Source organism: Podarcis erhardii, assembly GCF_964252035.2.
Source record: "Podarcis erhardii genome assembly, chromosome: 2".
NCBI lineage: Eukaryota > Metazoa > Chordata > Lepidosauria > Squamata > Lacertidae > Podarcis > Podarcis erhardii.
The window spans coordinates 86,824,642-86,842,923 of NC_138498.1; positions in this window are offsets into that span (position 1 = coordinate 86,824,642).

Here is an 18,282-nt window from a genome sequence, read left to right on the forward strand (position 1 = left end):
CTCCCAAAGCCTGGTTTACACCATCTCCCTAATCTGATGTGGATTGTCCAGTATTGCAATGTATGGGCACAGCTTTGCTCCCATTTTCCAGAGAATACCAGCTGTCAGTTTCTTTTTAGTAAAAATATTTCCAAGTCAACGTTCAAAATGGGGAGATTTCCTCATTCTGGAACATCTCTGTGGTCCAGAAAATTCTAAAGAGGAACCGGAAATGCTGAGAACAGATTCACCCGAATTTTGCTGAAAAGCAACATTCCCCTGAGTTGCACAGTCATTGGTAGCTTGTTTTGAGCCTGTAATGAGAGGGCAGTGCACAATCATTGTTGGTTTTGATACAGATAAGGAAAGTGACCTTTCTGCTTCCAGTATTGCTGTCAGATGCAAACAGCAGCACTGAAACTGATCTTGCCTTCACTAGCGCCTCTTCCCTCCCCCCCCACCCCCCATGCCAGCTGTCCTGGGGTATATGGAAGACCTGGAGCATAACTGATTGTATTGATCGGAGATGCCTTGTCGGTTAAAGGTGAAGGAAAAAGCTTTCGCTTGAAAACTGTGGAAATCGGCAGATCGAAAAACCATAATGGAATACATTTGGAAACCATATGGGCCCCTATCAAAGGCCACTGATTACAATCCAAGTTATAGTGAGGCATATTGAAAGGTTTTCTACCTATACCGTAAGGGCTTGAGGATTTCCATCAGCATGGGAAGAGTTATCGTGCTGCTCTCGGACTTGGAGGAACTTTAGCATAAGTGGGCTGGCAACAGAGGCTATCAGGTCTGCATGTACAAAGATACAGAAGGAGCTATACTGATGTATGTTGTTATTGCTTATTTTTATTTACCAAAAAAAAAAAAATGCCTTAAAAGTTCCTTAGAGTTCCTAAAATACACATCACATAGCAAGCTTTAAAACCAAGGATATAAAGTATGTTGCAGGAACAATGCAGGCAGGACCTATTAAAGAACACAGAGGGGGACTTTATGCTGAAATATTTGAGACTCCCTTTCTTCAGACCTGCGTGGTAGTTTCTCATCTGCTAGCATTCATATGTGAAGGTGGTCATAAACTCACACCATAGGGTTCAAAGTGCTAAAATCTCCTACAGCAGGACATCCTATTCTGTATTCTGAACAGGATTCTGCCATTACTCTAAGGGTGTGCCCACACAAGCACTCCTGGTTGCGGTTCATTTCATTCAATTTCAGTCTGTCCTGTGTTTTCCCAGTATGATTCTTCATGCATTTCCTATGCATATATACTTTTCCTCAGGTTTTTAAATAGGTAAAAAAGAAGAGAGCTACCAGTCCAAACATACATATTTGATAGAGTGAAAAAAATAAAAGGCGGGTTACTAGGATAGCTAGTGAAGTATCTGGACTTGTACATAAACAGCTTTAAAATGGTGGCTGTGGGGTGGTGGAGAGAGCTTGTGATGGGATAATGAGCTGCTTGTGCGTAAAGCTTGATCCCTCTGGGGTTTGGCTGGTCATCCCAACCTAGGCACTAACGGAGCTCCCCAAAGCATGACTCCGTTAGTCGCTGGTAGGATCTGACAGTGGGCGTCTACGGAACCTACGCCAACATAAAAGCTGTTTGACAGACATGCGCTTTCGTGACTCTCTGCGTGACAGTTTCCGGCGCAGGGTGGGAGTTCCTAACGGGGGTCTTGTTACCTCTTCGCTGTCGTCACTGGAAGTATCCCAGAGCCTCCCCTCCGCTGTGACTCCTGCACTCCCCCTGCTGGTTCCTTCTGCTGCAGATTCTCTCCTATTCTCATGGAACTTATCCACCACCTCTCTCTCCGATGGCAGTTCCCTGACATCCACCTCCCCCCCAGGGCCCCCTTCACCCCCTCCCGCCTCCTCTCCCACTGGCGGTGAGGACGGAAAGCCCCTGAAGGAACTCTCCTCGTCGTCCGAGGATTCAAACACTTCTAGCCACGGCGTACCGTCTCTCTCCCCGTCTTCCTCTTCTTCGTCTGAGTCGGCTTCCTCACCCACCCCTGACTCAGGGAACCCTTCAAACTCTCCTTCCTCATCGGTGGTACCAAAGTGTTCCCTTCTAAATCGTGCCACGGGTTGCGGTTTTCTTGGGAAACGCTGATGAAATGTTTCTATTAAAACCTCGTCATTGACTACCTCTGCTGGTACCCAAGTGTTTTCCGACTCTACTTCCCCCTCCCATTCTACCAGATATTCCACCTGATTCCCCTTCCACCTGGAATCAATGATTCCTGCCACGTTCATGTCGCGCTCTCTCTCTTCTATCACGGGCGTTTGGGTGGCCTCTCTCTCATGCTCCCCCCACTCACGTCCCTCTCGGTACGGCGACAGTAATGACCTGTGAAATACTGGGTGTAACTTCATGTGACTGGGCAGCCTGAGTTTGAATGCTACTGGGTTGACCTGCTGTATGACCTCAAAGGGTCCCAATCTTTTGGGTCTCAATTTCTTACACCCTCCTTTGAACGGTAGTCCTTGGGTGGATAACCACACCCGGTCCCCCACCCTTATGGTTTCACCTTCCCTCCTATTTTTGTCTGCTTGCTTCTTATATTCTTCCTTGGCTTTCTCTAAGTTAAGTTGAAGCTGACGGTGGATCGCTTCCATCTCTTCAAAAAAATATTCCGCCGCCGGCACGCTCCACCTCTCCCCTCCCTCTCCTGGGAATGCCCGGGGGTGACACCCATAATTTGCCAGAAAGGGACTCATCCCTGTGGACACGTTCTCCGCGTTGTTGTAGGCAAATTCTGCTAGAGGTAACTTATCCACCCAATCATTTTCTCTGTCTTTTACATAACACCTCAGGTATTGTTGTAAAATCCCATTTGCCCTTTCCGCTTGCCCATTGGTTTCTGGGTGCCGAGCAGTTGAGAAATTGAGTTCTACGTGTAATAAGCTCATCAGTTTCCTCCAGAACCTGGAAGTAAATTGTTTCCCTCTGTCGCTCAAAACCCTCAAGGGGGCGCCATGCAACCTAAAAATATGTTCTACAAACAACTTGGCGGTTTCCTCCGCTGTGACTGCATGTGAACAAGCTATAAAATGACACATCTTGGTTAATAGATCTACCACCACCATGACAGCTGTTTTGCCTTTGGATTTTGGCAGGTCCGTCATAAAATCTATGGATACTGCCTCCCATGGCCTTTCGGGCGTGGGTAAGGGTTGTAATAGCCCCGCTGGCGCCACCCTCTCTCCTTTTGCTCGCTGGCACCTGACGCAACCCCTGACATATTCCCGTACGTCCTCCCTCACCTTGGGCCACCAAAACTCCCTGGTAACCAACCACATGGTTTTGTGCTGTCCAAAATGTCCCGCGGTGGGGCTGTCATGCAACTGCTTGAGTACTCTGCCCCTCAGTTCCCCGTCGGGTATGTACAGTGCCCCTTTGTAATACAACGCCCCGTTCTTTTCTTCAAACCCCCCTGTGTTCTCCTCTGCCCTCCGGAGCTCTCTGAGTTTCCCTTGGGCGTATTCATCGTTCTCAGTACCCTCTATCAGTTCCCTCTGCCCCACCAATGCCGCCCCACACACCCAGCGGTCTTCAGGGATTACATGCCTTGCCTCGGGCGCTCCCTCCCCCTCTAAGTACTCAGGTTTCCTGGAAAGAGCGTCCGCCCTCACGTTCTCGGATCCGGGCACGTAACGAATCTCAAAGTGGAATTTGGAGAACTCCTGGGCCCATCGTACTTGTCTCTGGTTCAGCACTCGGGCTGTTCTCCAATATTCCAGATTTTTGTGGTCAGTTCGGACTTGAACCTTGTGCTGCGCCCCAATCAGCAAGTGCCGCCATTTCCGGAAGGCTTCATGAATGGCGAGCAGTTCTCGGTCGTATACTGTGTAGTTCCTCTCGGATTTGTTCAACTTCCGCGAGAAGAATGCACACGGTCTCCATTCAGACGTATCTTTTCCCGGCTGGAGAAGAACGGCCCCCACCGCTCGGTCTGACGCGTCAGTCTCCACTCTCATTGGTTGTTGTAGATCCACATGCAACAGTTGCTCTTCCGACGCAAACGCCTGCTTTAAGCGTTCGAACGCCCGCTGCGCTTCTTCCGTCCAAACAAATTTCTTTTTGCTACTAAGACAATCCGTGATAGGCGCTGTCAAATGGGCAAAGTTCTTGATGAACTTCCTATAGAAGTTTCCGAAGCCCAGGAACCTTTGCACGTCCTTCTTGGTCTTTGGTGTTTTCCATTCCAGTACCGCTTGAACCTTGCTGGGATCCATGGCCAACCCCTTGTCAGACAACCGGTACCCCAGGAATTCCACCTCCCTGGTATGAAACTGACACTTCTCCAGTTTCACCCACAGCCGATTTTCTCGCAACTTGCTCAGTACCTCTCTTACATCTCGCACATGCTGCTCCTCATTCGCTGAGTACACCAGGACGTCATCTAAGAACGCTACGCAGTTCTTGTAGAGCAGTGGCCCCAGGACGTGATTCATGAATGATTGAAAGCAGGCGGAGCCCGCTTGTAATCCGAAAGGCATAACTAAATACTCAAAAGCCCCCAAGGGGGTGAACATAGTGGTCTTCCACTCATCCCCCTTTCTCACACGTATCAAGTTATATGCCCCCCTAAGGTCCAGCTTGGTAAAAATTTTCCCTTTTCTCACCTGTGTCAGAATGTCATCAATTCTAGGCATAGGGAAAGTCACTGGTTCTGACACTGCATTTAGGCTTCTGAAGTCACATACAAGCCTCGGTTTGCCCGTGTGTTTTTTGTCCACAAAGAACACTGGGCTGCCCCCCACCGCTCGTGACTCTCTGATGAAACCTCGCTTGAGATTCTTGTCAATGAACTCCCTTAACTCCTGCATTTCACTGTCAGATTGCTGTGATGGGATAATGAGCTGCTTGTGCGTAAAGCTTGATCCCTCTGGGGTTTGGCTGGTCATCCCAACCTAGGCACTAACGGAGCTCCCCAAAGCATGACTCCGTTAGTCGCTGGTAGGATCTGACAGTGGGCGTCTACGGAACCTACGCCAACATAAAAGCTGTTTGACAGACATGCGCTTTCGTGACTCTCTGCGTGACAGTTTCCGGCGCAGGGTGGGAGTTCCTAACGGGGGTCTTGTTACCTCTTCGCTGTCGTCACTGGAAGTATCCCAGAGCCTCCCCTCCGCTGTGACTCCTGCACTCCCCCTGCTGGTTCCTTCTGCTGCAGATTCTCTCCTATTCTCATGGAACTTATCCACCACCTCTCTCTCCGATGGCAGTTCCCTGACAGAGCTTGATAATTTTTTTTTTTAAATATATTTATTTGCTTTTACAAAAAAGAAAGAACATAACAACCACAAAAATAAAAAGAACAAAAACAGTCACATAAAGCAGATAAAAAAGATAACGTACAGAAATCCATCAAGAAAAGAAAAGAAAAGATTAAAAATAAAAATTCCAGCTTTTAAATTCATGTTTACAAAACTTTATTTCTTGACTTCCTCACGCCTCCCTTTTTTGTGTTCCTCTTTACCCAGTCAGATACAGCAAATCCTTACCCTCTTTCAAGACTCATTTCTAGTTATTAAAATCATTCTATTATGTCTCCAATCCTTCCTCCTTATGTTTAAACGCCTTCAACATATTATTTACTTTTGACATAATATAACTTTTAGTCTTTCACGCTTCTTCAATTTACATTTTTTTTACATAGCTTTCTAACCTGTATCACTAATGCCATATTATTTTTAAGTCCAACATCATTTTAGCATTCATAAATTTTGCAATGTTTCTGCAGGTAGTCTTTAAACTTCTTCCAGTCCTCTTCCACCGCCTCTTCTCCCAGGTCTCGGATTCTGCCAGTCATTTCTGCCATCTCCATGTAGTCTATTACTTGCATCTGCCATTCTTCCAAGGTGGGCAAATCTTGTGTCTTCCAATGCTGAGAGAGCTTGATAATTAAGGAGAAGGGAGTGGCGCAATTATCAAGAATGTAGTCATCACATCCAGATGATATTTAGGGAAGTGCAGCAAATCCAGAAACCTCAGGCATTAGAAAGTGGAGATCGTATAACAAAAATCAAACTTCTGTGTTTGAAACTCCCTGATGAGGTACTGAGGAAATCTGAAACATGTTAGGTACAGTGGTACCTCGGGTTACAGATGCTTCAGCTTACAGACGCTTCAGCTTACAGACTCCGCTAACCCAGAAATAGTACCTTGGATTAAGAACTTTGCTTCAGGATGAGAACAGAAATCGTGCGGCGGCGGCGCTGCGGCAGTGGGAGGTGCCATTAGCTAAAGTGGTCTTCAGGTTAAGAACAGTTTCAGGTTAAGAACAGACCTCCGGAACGAATTAAGTTCATAACCCGAGGTACCACTGTGTTAAACTTTCACCCCTATCCCTTTGCTACCTTTCTCCAGCTTTTTAAATAGGTAAAAACTCTTATTGGGGGTGGGCAGGGGAAGTGGAGTACTATGGGATGTAGTCCACTGTTACCAGTGACAATTGGGTGAAAAATTACATTTAGGGCAACGCTACTGCCGTACTTTGCAGTGGAGGGGAACGTTAGGTTGCAAGTTGCAGAGAATTTTAAAGACAAGGGGCACAACAATGGAAGTGACTCATTTTTCACTCTGGGAAACTCTAGATAATTAAGCAGGGTATTTCTGGAGTCTTTCTCTGCTGAGTACTGAGGGTAGTGCTTAATCTAGACCTAATCACAGGCCAGGCTGCTAGGAAGCTGCAAGATTCTCAAAGGGAATATTTGTTTCCCACACATTCAACCCTTGTGGAATTTTCCTCCATTTCTGTTGCCTGCTTTTTGAAAATAAATATTGCTTGGCTAGCTGTGGCAGAAGGCAGGGGGTTGGATAGAGAGGATCAGATCTTTGAAGCCAGAACAGATCTGGAATTTCTGGGTTATTTTCCAAGGTTGTTTGTCACTCTGGATGAGCACTGCCATGTGACCTATTTGAAGAAGTCCTCTGTTTGAAGTGCTGTCCAATGTTTACAGATAAAGAAAGAACCCTAAGAAAGGAGAGTAGCCTTGAGGTCAAAGGGCGTTTGCAAAAGGTATTCCAAGTGAGGAGGGAGCTATTGCACCTAGATCCTACTTGCAAGCTCCATAGACATCTGGTTTGCCACTGTGAGAACAAGGAGCTGGAACAGATGAGCCTTTGACCTGATCCTATACAGCTTCTTTTACATTTTTATGTAGCTATTACAGATAGGTAGCCGTGTTGGTCTGCCATAGTCAAAACAAAATAAAAAAATTCCTTCCAGTAGCACCTTAAAGACCAACTAAGTTAGTTCTTGGTATGAGCTTTCGTGCATGCACACTTCTTCAGAAGAAGTGTATCTGAAGAAGTGTGCATGCACACGAAAGCTCATACCAAGAACTAACTTAGTTGGTCTTTAAGGTGCTACTGGAAGGATTTTTTTTATTTTATTTTTATGTAGCTATTGCTATTTTATTGAATTTATATCCTGCCTTTCTTTCTCCTGAAGGAGCCTACCAGCTGTGAGCAGCGGAAGAACAGGCACACAGGTCTCCCTATAATAATCAGGTATATTATGTTTCTATTTAAAGTTTAGCATTTATTCTACTGCATTTATTTATTATAAACTACAAGTTATGCAAGTTTTATGACTATGTGCAACTGAACACCTCTTCCAGACTAGATATTCAGCATTTACATGTCAGGAAGATGGTTCTATATGCAGCTCTACAAAGGCCTGAATGTTTGTTTAGACTCTGAGTTTAGAGCCTGTTTTTCACCTCCTCTCCTTGTTCCTCTGCAGCTTGTTTCTTAAAGAAGCAGTCAAATATTAACAGGTATGATAAAATATTTATTCTAAATAAAATCAAAATATATGTGTCAGCTACAGATTTTTTTTAAAATTGGGGTAGCAGGCCTTTAACAAGATGCCCTCTCCTCTTTGCAAGTCTTATCACTGCCCATTCCGTTTCCCCCTGGGCACAACTGGCTAGTGGCAGGATTGCCATAATCCAGCACCCAAAATTCATGTGGCCTAATTTGCAAATTATGTTAAATTCTCCTTGAAGAACATGCAGCATGGAGATGCAGCAAAGGAGGAGAAAAGAAGCCTACCTTCTTTTAATTCCACCTGATGACCCTTATCATAAGACAAAGTTGCATATTATTTGGACCTTTCCTGCAAAATTGACGCAGTGGCATGTTCTGCTTTAAAATGATCAGATAAGGTGAAACAAAGGTCGGCCTTTGTGCACTTTTGAGCATCATGCACTTTTGTCCTTAAGAAGGCAGGGGTCTGTGTGAAACAAAGGTCAGTTTCTACAGTTTAATCTGCCGCATCCCTAACAGTCTGTGACAGGGGGGAAACAGAATGTCACCATACATATAGGAAAAGGCAACAGGAAGACACAGCTCAATTTAAGGGCTCACTTAGTATGATCATGTGACACTTTGCTGGAACGAACAGTGCTTTATTTATTGGACCTTTCCTGCAGTCACAAGTGTGTTCTATGGAGCTTACTCCTTAGTAAGTGGGCAGCCTACATGTTACAAGAAAGGAGATTCCGACTAAACATCAGGAAGAAGCTTCTGATGGTAAGAGCTGTTCAACAGTGGAATGGGCTCCCTTGGAATGTGGTGGACTCTCCTTCACTAGAGGTTTTTAAGCAGAGGTTGGATAGCCATCTGTCATGAATGCTTTAGCTGTGATTCTTGTATTGCAGGGGGTTGGACTAGATGACCCTCAGAGTCCCTTCCAACTCTGCAATTCTATGATTGCAACGCCCCATCCTCTTTGCTCCTGGCATCAGCAAAGCACCTTTCTAGGGTGAGTTAAATATGCATACTGGCCCTTTTGCATGTCTGCTAGAGAATTGGGAGCTGGAATTGACTGCTGGAACACACTGCCATCATAGAGTAAACCTCCTCCCCCAACTCTCTTTCCGCCCTCCGCCCCAGAAGCAACACTCCCCACCTTCCACTGAGGGTATAGTTTGCAGCTCCCTCCTACCTAGTTTTGACTGCCTTTCCAGAGTCAAATGTCTGGCTGCGCAGATTGTTTGTCCCCTGGGGGAGGAACTATCAGCTTTATGAGAATCACTGTGCTTTTTGTTTGAGCATGTTTAAGCACATCCATCACTTCAACCTCCCTGTGTTCCCCTCGACTCACCCAGCTAAAAGCTTTGGCTAGCTGGAGTGCTCACAAACAACATACGCACACACATACACAGAGACAGTCAGTTACCGATGCCTGGAGTGATGGATTGTGTGTGTGTGTGTTGTGTGTGTGCGCAGAATGGAAGCAGGGAAAGGGGTTGCCCACTCAGAGGTCATGCCCAGCGTGGGAAGCACTTGTTAAATTATGTCTACAGGACAGCACAGAGTAACCAGAGAACATGAGGCCAAAGCGCCCGGTTTCTCTAACCAACACAGAAAGGAGGAGAGTTTGCGGGGGGGGGGGGAATTGCTGGAATATTTCCCTTCCTTCTCCCTTACATGTTTAAGAGCTTTCTCTGTCTCAGTAATTCCCCTGGGAGAGCAAAGCAGAAGCCTCTTTGGATGTGAATACCTGACAAGTTTTTAATGTGAAAAGAATTCACTAAATTTAGCCTCCGGAAATGAAGTTGCGGGCACGGTGGGGAGGCGCGGAGGAAAATAAAAAAGGAGTGAGCGATGGAGGGGGTAACCCAATGCCGCCCGCCTTCCTTTAGTCAGAATTGGTTCATTCGTTCTTTTCTCCTCTGCCTTGAAAGCTTTTAAGCCGAGGCGCCGTAATCTATACACAAATAAGCAATGCGACCAAAAAAGAAAGGGGTGCGCACACACGCGCTTAACTGAAAGGGGACACGCCGAATCCAGGCTCTTCAAAGCTGCTACAATCAGGCAGGTATTAAATTCTGCCTCTTCGGGCGGATGTACCGAAGGGAGAAGGAGGGGGCGGGAAGGGCCTGCTGAGTCAACCGACATTTAGACTGGGTTTCCAGCAAGGCCTGGTTGAGCTCCAGTAGCAGGGCCCTCACCTCTTGCCTCACCCATGGTGCCTCCAAGATGGATACAGACTTTGGCTAATGTTGTATGCACACTGCTTCCCAAGTCAATGGTGGGAGTGTCATTGATGCAGAGTAAATGGGAGTGTGTATGCAACCAGTGCATTCTAAGAGCATTTGCTTTGGTTACAGCAAGATATGAAGAAATATTGACAGCCGTGTTACTAGCGCAGATCAAAGAGTCATATTTTATTTTAAAGCAAGGGGATGTTTTGCCTTTGGCATTCATATTTACTACAGAGACCCATTGAATCATTTATATGGGAGTGACCTTGATCACCATCAATTAACATACCAAGCGGGAAAGCACACACAGGAAAAGAAACTCAGGTATAGAACTAGTGAGCTGGCTAGAGACACTGGAGCACCTGAAGAATACAGTGGTACCTTGGGTCCTGAACGGCTTAGTTGTCGAACAAATCAGCTCCCGAATGCCGCAAACCCGGAAATAAGTGTTCCGTTTTGCAAATGTTTTTCAGAAGCCGAACATGCAACGTGGCTTCCGCGGCTTCCGCTTGAATGCAGGAAGCTCCTACAGCCAATTGGATGCTGCACCTTGGTTTTTGAACGGTTTCGGGAGTCGAACGGACTCCCAAGACAGAGTGAGTACATGTATGGAACAGTAAGTGGAGGGGGGACACTACTGCCCTCTCTAAAGAGCACCCCCTTGAATTGGCGGCGATCACGCTCTCGCTTGCTGCGACAAGAGCAGCTGTCTTGGCAGGAGGGCTAATGGCGGCGATCAGACAGCGGCGACGTGAGTGGTTGTGTGCTGCGTTCCGGCAGGTGAGCGATTTTCAGGATTCCCCTCCGCAACAATCAAGAGGCCAATGCTGAAAATCGCTCACCCACCGGAATGACGCACAAGCCCGAGTTTTAAAGCGGTGATTGGCCGCTTGATTATTGGGGGGGGGGGAGATGACGAAAATCGCTCACCCGTCGGAACGAAGTGCGAGCCCCAGATTGTAAGCGGCAGTTGTAAGCGATGCGAGCAGTTGTGTGCTGCGTTCTGGCGGGTGAGCAATTTTCGGCACCCCCATCAACAATCAAGCGGCCAATCGCCGCTTACAATCTCGGGCTCGCGCCAAAAAAATCATTCGTGCGTCCTCCCTCAGTGCTACCCATGTATAAGACGAGCCTAAATTTTGAACCTCATTTTTGGATCAAGAAAGCTCATCTTATACACAGAAAAATACGGTACTTTCTTATCCTTTTTAGGTTTATAGATGGTGGATTGTGATCACTGGGGAAAGTGCCATTTTATTCTTTTTGTAGTGTTTCCACTGTCCACTTATTTGGTTTCCTTGGGTGTTTTCAATAGGTATGTCAGAACACATCATTCGGTTCTTTTACATCAATCTACCTAGCTCCACTCCTTGGGTAAGAATACATATGACCATGACCAGCAGTGGATATGGGGCAGACATTTATGGGAACCAGAACCGTTGAGGGCCCACTACTGACCCCTAATAGTGTGATCCCTGCTATCATGCACATGTGAGCTGTGATCTCTCATTCATACTCACAGCAGGAGCCTTGAGTGGAATCCAGAGCAATAGATTTCATAAATATATGAAATGAAACTTAGTGCCTGCTTGGCTGCCCAACCTAATCTCAGATGTTGTAATAATTTGGCTGTGGATAAAGGAAAACATTTCGAGCATTCTCAAGGTCAATGCTGTGTCTTTTTTCTGTCCCTATATGGGGTTAAAGTGGGACAATGGAGGAGGGCCTGAGAACTGCTGAACTAGTCTCACATGCATGAACAGATTAGCAACATTATTGGAATACCACCTGTTTGGAGTGTGTCCACAGCTAAGCCCTTTTGGCATTCAGTTGTGGAATCAGGTGCTTAGAACACAGACAGTGAGAGTTAATAAGGAATTTCCATCTAACAGTTCCCTGCATTTCTCAGATTGAATAGCATTTCAGGAAAGCTGGTTAGCATTTATGCACACTTCCATTTTCAACAGCTACCATCCTGTTGCTTGATCATAGCTATTAGCATTGCTATACCCAAAATGATGACTATGATCAGGGTGCTTACCTTACCTTACATTGTTCAGTTGCATTGGTTCGCTGATTAATGTTCAGTATGTGCTTACAATGCTGTCCTGTGCATGCTTACTCAGAAGTAAGCCCCACTCTGTTTAGTAAAGCTTTTTTTCCAGTACACTTGTTTAGAGTTGCAGTCTTAAATAGCACTGATTTCTTTTGGGATCCACAGTGGGTAAAGCAGTGATTAGGAGTGGAGAAGGACCAGGCAAAGGAAGGGTTAAGCTTAAGGCATCACTTCCCCCACCCCCTATTACTACTTCTTAACTCCAAAGTCCCTGCCCTCCCCAAAGTTGTTTTTCTTTTTGGGGGAAAAAGGTCAGGATATTGTTACAGGCATTTGTATATAATCTGTAGTTATCCCCTTTGGCATTCTTAACTTTTCCTTGCTGTTCCTTTAACCTTTTGAAAACAGTGTTTGTTGCTGAAACACACACACACACACACACACACACACACACACACACACGAGAGAGAGAGAGAGAGAGAGAGAGAGAGAGAGAGAGAGAGAGAGAGAGAAATAGAGAGACATACACATGCTGCTGCTTGGCTGCATTGGAGAGGCCTCAGTCTAAGAGGCGATAGATTTAGCAATATCAGAGTGTAGGCTGCTACACAAAGGTAGAGACAAATAATGTTCCCCAGCAGCTGAAAAAGAAGTGAAAAGGCCAAGAAGGAGAGCTAGACTAGGCCAACTGGAGAAGGACTCAAACTCCTACCAGCAGAGGTAACCTTACTCCTTAACTGATAAGAGAGGAGTGTGAGAAAGGAGCAGAGAGGAAAAAGAATGGAGATGATAAAAGTAGCTGGCACAGAGCGTGCTTCTGAAAGACAAATAATCAACTGAAACTGTCAATTAATCATTTTTTATGGCTTTTATGATTTTTTCCCTTATAATTTTATCTCTGAGTTAAGTGAATTTAGTGCTGCTAAAAGATGCTGAACTGACAGCTCTGAGGCATAAAAGCCTCGTGTCCATCTGCAGAGCAGGCGCAGCGAGGGCAGGTGAAGGCACTTCTCGCTCACTGCCCCCCCATACCTCTGGAGTACAAAATGGCAGCTGTTCAAGCTTACAAAACAGGGCAACTGTAATGCTTGGATCTGTGATGGGACTGAACTTATTTTCTGGCCAACCCAGAACACACTTTCTAATCAAACTAGTGGTTAGCCATCAGCGATTTATTTATTGTGGGTTGTAGCCATCATTAGTCCTAGTCCTAGCAGTTCCACTGAAATCAATAGACTTAAGTCAGTCATGTCCATTGATGTCAATGGGTCTACACCTGAGTGGTAGTAGAACTGGATATGTTTTTATCTCACATTACCTCCCTCTCTTTTGGCACAACTGGATAAAATTTGCAGGCATATTAGGCCCTTCTGAACTGATAACTTCTGCAAAAATTCCAAATAGGTGCAGGAGCTTCTGTGCATAGCACCTTCAAAAGTATTTTTTTGAGTCAGTGTTGGATGTGTGGGTATGTGACACAAACAAAAAGGACATGAATGTCTAGCATTTTCCAAGCAAGCATCATCAGTGGAACAAGCAGAGAGCCCGGAACCAGAGAAAACAAGACTACATACATAGTTCAGTTGGCAGAGCATGAGGGCACTCTTAATCTCGGGGTCATGAGTTTAAGCCCCATCTTGAGCAAAAGATTCCTGCATTGCAGGGGGTTGGACAAGATGACCCTTGTGGTTCCTTCCAGCTCTGATTCTATGAATATCTAAGGTGACACATCAATCCGACATCCCTACCCTAAAGCATTGTGATTGGAGAACCCTGACAAAATTGTCCCCTCTGATTGGAAGTGAAACCTGTCAGTCACAAAAGAGTTTTCTTCTCCCTTGTCTGACATTTTATGTATATAGCAAACGTGGGGACAATTATTATTTTTTGCAGACACACTACCTACAGTGCTTCTTAAGCGATCAACTCTTCAAAGTATTGTGAAGCACTTCAGAGGACCTAAGTTAGGTTCAAGGTGTTTTGGACAGACCCAGTGCAGCTTGGATAAGCTTCAAATCTGTTCAAAGTGTCTCGCTTCACTTTAGGATTTGGATTCATCTGAATCTGATGCATACCCTAATTTGAACCCATGACTCCCCAATCCTAGCTTGAGACTGTAACCACTACATCACACACTTGGGTGGTTTTGAACTGGTCTCATCAGTGTCCCCCCCACCCCAGCCTTTTGGATCTTCTTTTCTTGTCCAGTCAAGTGGCAACCTTAATGCCAGCTAATTGGCATATCAAAAGCTATATAGGAAAATGTCTTAGCATTGGTTCATATAGCTCAGTAATGCCTACACTGACCAGCAGTGACTCCCAAGTGTATCAAACAAGTATCTCTTCCAGTCCTACCTGGAGATACTAGGGACTGGACTTGGCATCCTTTGCATGCAAAGCATGTGCTCTATCACCAAGCTATATCCATACAAGCTATCATATAAAATTCTGAATGGGTTTCAGTTTAGTGAGATGATATTTCCTTTTCCTCTGCTGTGCTGATCCTCATATCACCCTTTCTATCAGAAGACTGTGAGCATAAGTAGAAAGGCTAGCTGGACTCTTATTATACCCCCTGCTTTCCCTTTTGATACACTAAGAGGAAACTACTACAGCTTGGAGTGCAACTGTTCTTCCTGCTGAGCTACCACCCGCTTTTGTCAGGGCTAATACAGGGACTGGCAAATAAATCAGGAAGATGGGGATAGAAGCCTGTCGAGTGGCAGTGGAGGTGTGGTGAGGCTATAGTGGTTCAGGTGAGGGCTTAAGAAGCTGCTTTGTGGTTGCCCTGGCAGCTGAAATATGTTTACACCTCTCTACCTGGACTGTCAGAGGGAGTGGGCAGAGCAGCTGCAATGAGTGCATCCACTGAAAACCTGGGTTCTGGGGGAAAATATCCTGCCTCACTAATTGATGAGCCCTGATTTTGCTCAGTGAAGAATCTGGGATGTAATCTAAACTATCATAAGTAACTGGTGGTTTTATTGGCAACAGCATTTGCCGACATCAAGTTACAAGTTAAACAACTTGATTTGGGGGAATCCTTGATTGTTTGTTTTCTAATGACACTTAAGAGACTCTGAGGTAGAACATGCTCTCATCTTCCCTGCTCATTTTTTTGTCATCGCCTTCTCCCAACATATGACACACACTAAAATAAATTAAAACAGGAATGAGGGAGTGATGTAAGGTGTTTCTAAAACAAAGCATGTAGTGGGGAGAGTGAATAGAGATAATTTTATCTTTCAGCCGCTTTTTATGATACAATGCTAACACGAAAAGCAGCCCTTAGGGGCAAAATGCATGTTAATCTTACCATACCCCAGTGGGGTAGCCACACTACTCTGTTGCAGCAAAACCAACAGAGTTTTGAAGACTAACAAATTTATTCTGGCATACATTTTCCTGGACTACAGTCCACTTCATCAGATGCTTGAAGTGTTAGATATCGTACAACTAAGGGTAATTTACCAAAAGTTAAGATGCATATATTAACTACCAAAGATGGTGCCCCTGTAGTGAGCAATCTCGCTTCTAGGTGTAATTCTTGGAATGACTGATTCATCACAACCTTCACAGTGAGTCTACACATATACATTCAAGTGACCACGAAGGAATGTTTGGCTAGGATGTGGAGCTTTACAGCATGAGGACTATGTCTCATGAGGAAAGTACTTTCAAGAGCATTTCCAGATAGAGGCTTCGTTTGCAAATGGGTCACAAAGATGTCACAAGTGGCAACTGTTTTTTTTTATTATTATTATTCCTTTAGAAAGTATAAATCCAGTTTAAATGGGGAGGGGAATGTGGGCTGGCATTTTAATGACAGCTAAAAAAGCCAATGCAATTCTGGGCTGCATCAATAGGAGTATTGCATCTAGATCAAGGGAAGTAATAGTGCCACTGTATTCTGCTCTGGTCAGACCTCACCTGGAGTACTGTGTCCAGTTCTGGGCACCACAGTTCAGGAAGGACACGGACAAACTGAAACGTGTCCAGAGGAGGGCAACCGAAATGGTCAAAGGCCTGGAAATGATGCCTTATGAGGAACGGCTAAGGGAGCTGGGCATGTTTAGCCTGGAGAAGAGGAGGTTAAGGGGTGATATGATAGCCATGTTCAAATATATAAAAGGATGTCACATAGAGGAGGGAGAAAGGTTGTTTTCTGCTGCTCCAGAGAAGCGGACACAGAGCAATGGTTCCAAACTACAAGAAAAAAGATTCCACCTAAACATTAGGAAGAACTTCCTGACAGTAAGAGCTGTTCGACAGTGGAATTTGCTGCCAAGGAGTGTGGTGGAGTCTCCTTCTTTGGAGGTCTTTAAGCAGAGGCTTGACAACCATATGTCAGGAGTGCTCTGATGGTGTTTCCTGCTTGGCAGGGGGTTGGACTCGATGGCCCTTGTGGTCTCTTCCAACTCTATGATTCTATGATTCTATGTTGTGTGGACACTGCAAAAGTAAATAAAAAATGCATGCGTGAAGAGCACTGATCCCAGAATAAATGTCCATCAGGAAGCACCCTAAATGTTACAAGCAGGTGGGAATCGCTTGCCACAGAGAGGCAGAATTCCAGTGCAGGTATAGTGCATTCACTAACTCTTAGCTTCTAGGTGCTTATGTGGTCTAGTAGTCTGCTTTCATAGTGGGTTAAAAGCTGGCCACAGTGAAATTTGTTTCACAAATGTAAAACAATATGTTTTTGTATAGATGAGGTTTCTTTAGATGGCTTTACATGTTTGTTTTGCCACTGTTCTGGGTTTTTTTTTTTGGGTGTGTGTGTAATTTTATTTGCTATGTGTGGGACTCCCCTCCAAACATAGATACCGATGTATGAAGTGTGATGACACACACTTTTGACATCATTTTTCTAGCTACAGATCCAGTGAAAAGTTTCCTCTGATTTCCTGTTGTTGGTGCTGAAAAGCATGCACTGGGGGACGGGGGGGGGGACGGGGGGGCTACACCGGTTAACAAATGTGAATGTTCAAGAACCACCCGTAGTCCTTTTGAAATTTCAAAACTTGAAAGATTAATTGCTCTTCCTGGGCCCTTCCTTCTTTACTCTCTGTTTCTAAATGGGAAGAAAATCCCATTTCGACAGAACTTGCTTCCCCGGAAATGTACTTTGGAACTCAGCCTAGCCCAGCTCAATAAAAAATCAATGGGAGATGGTCTGCACTGTAAGCAAGTGATATATAAAACGGGGAACCTTCAGGTGAATCCGATGTTGCAGGGTTGCTCTGATCAGAGGAAAAGGATCTACAGTAATGATGTAAAAAAAAGAAAAGTAAAGTAAGGTTCTCTGTGTTGTGTTGGGGAAATTTTGATCAGGGGTGCTGCTATCAGAGCAGGACTTTGGGCAGGGGCGAAACTAGGCTTTATTTCATCCAGTTCAAAGACCCAGTTTGGCAAAAACCCTCCATGCTTTTGTGTGCACCCCTCTGGAGGCTTCACCCGGGGCAAAAAAACTGGCTACCCCCTGCCCCAGCTACAGCTCTGCTTTGGGGCAGAATGAGCAGCCCCCTCCCACAAATGCTGGATGTATTTTTTCCTACATCACCTCCCATATGACTATTCAGTCCAGAGTCTAAAAGGACCTCAGCTCACCACTGTTTTTCATGTACTGGTTGCACTGTTGCCAAAAGTTTCGGCCAGTCTTGCCCAAACTTGTGCCCTCCCAATATTTGTGGACCATAATTCCCATCATCTCCAGCCAGCCCTGTTGATTTAGGCTATTTGGGCTTGGCCCTGCCCCCCCCCCCCGCACCATTCTGAGGCATAGAACAAGGTTGCAGCTTCAATTCCTGGCGTCTCTAGCTAAGGCTAGGAATGTCCGCTCTGCCCAAACCCTGGAGAGCCCCTCCGGTTAGTGCAGATAGTACTGAGGTGGGCGGAGCAGTAAAAAGTAGCTTCCTATTTCCCATTGAACACAGCGTGATTTACTTCAGGAGAAACGCTCGGGGATTGTGCCCCATGCCTCACAGCTCTCCGTGGCAAGGGGATTTTCACCGGCGATGACACGATCGCGGTTCAGCCTGCAACGCATTTGCTGCGAACCTTTTAATTCAGCTCTACGTCCTAGCCAAAGCAGCTTTTGCATCCCTTTGCAAAACCGGACAACCATCCCCTTGCAAAGCAAAGCAAGACACGTTTTCCCACGTCCTGAGTGTTGCTGCTACTGAACGCCGACCCATTCTTGCTCCTGAGACCATTTCTCCCCGCCC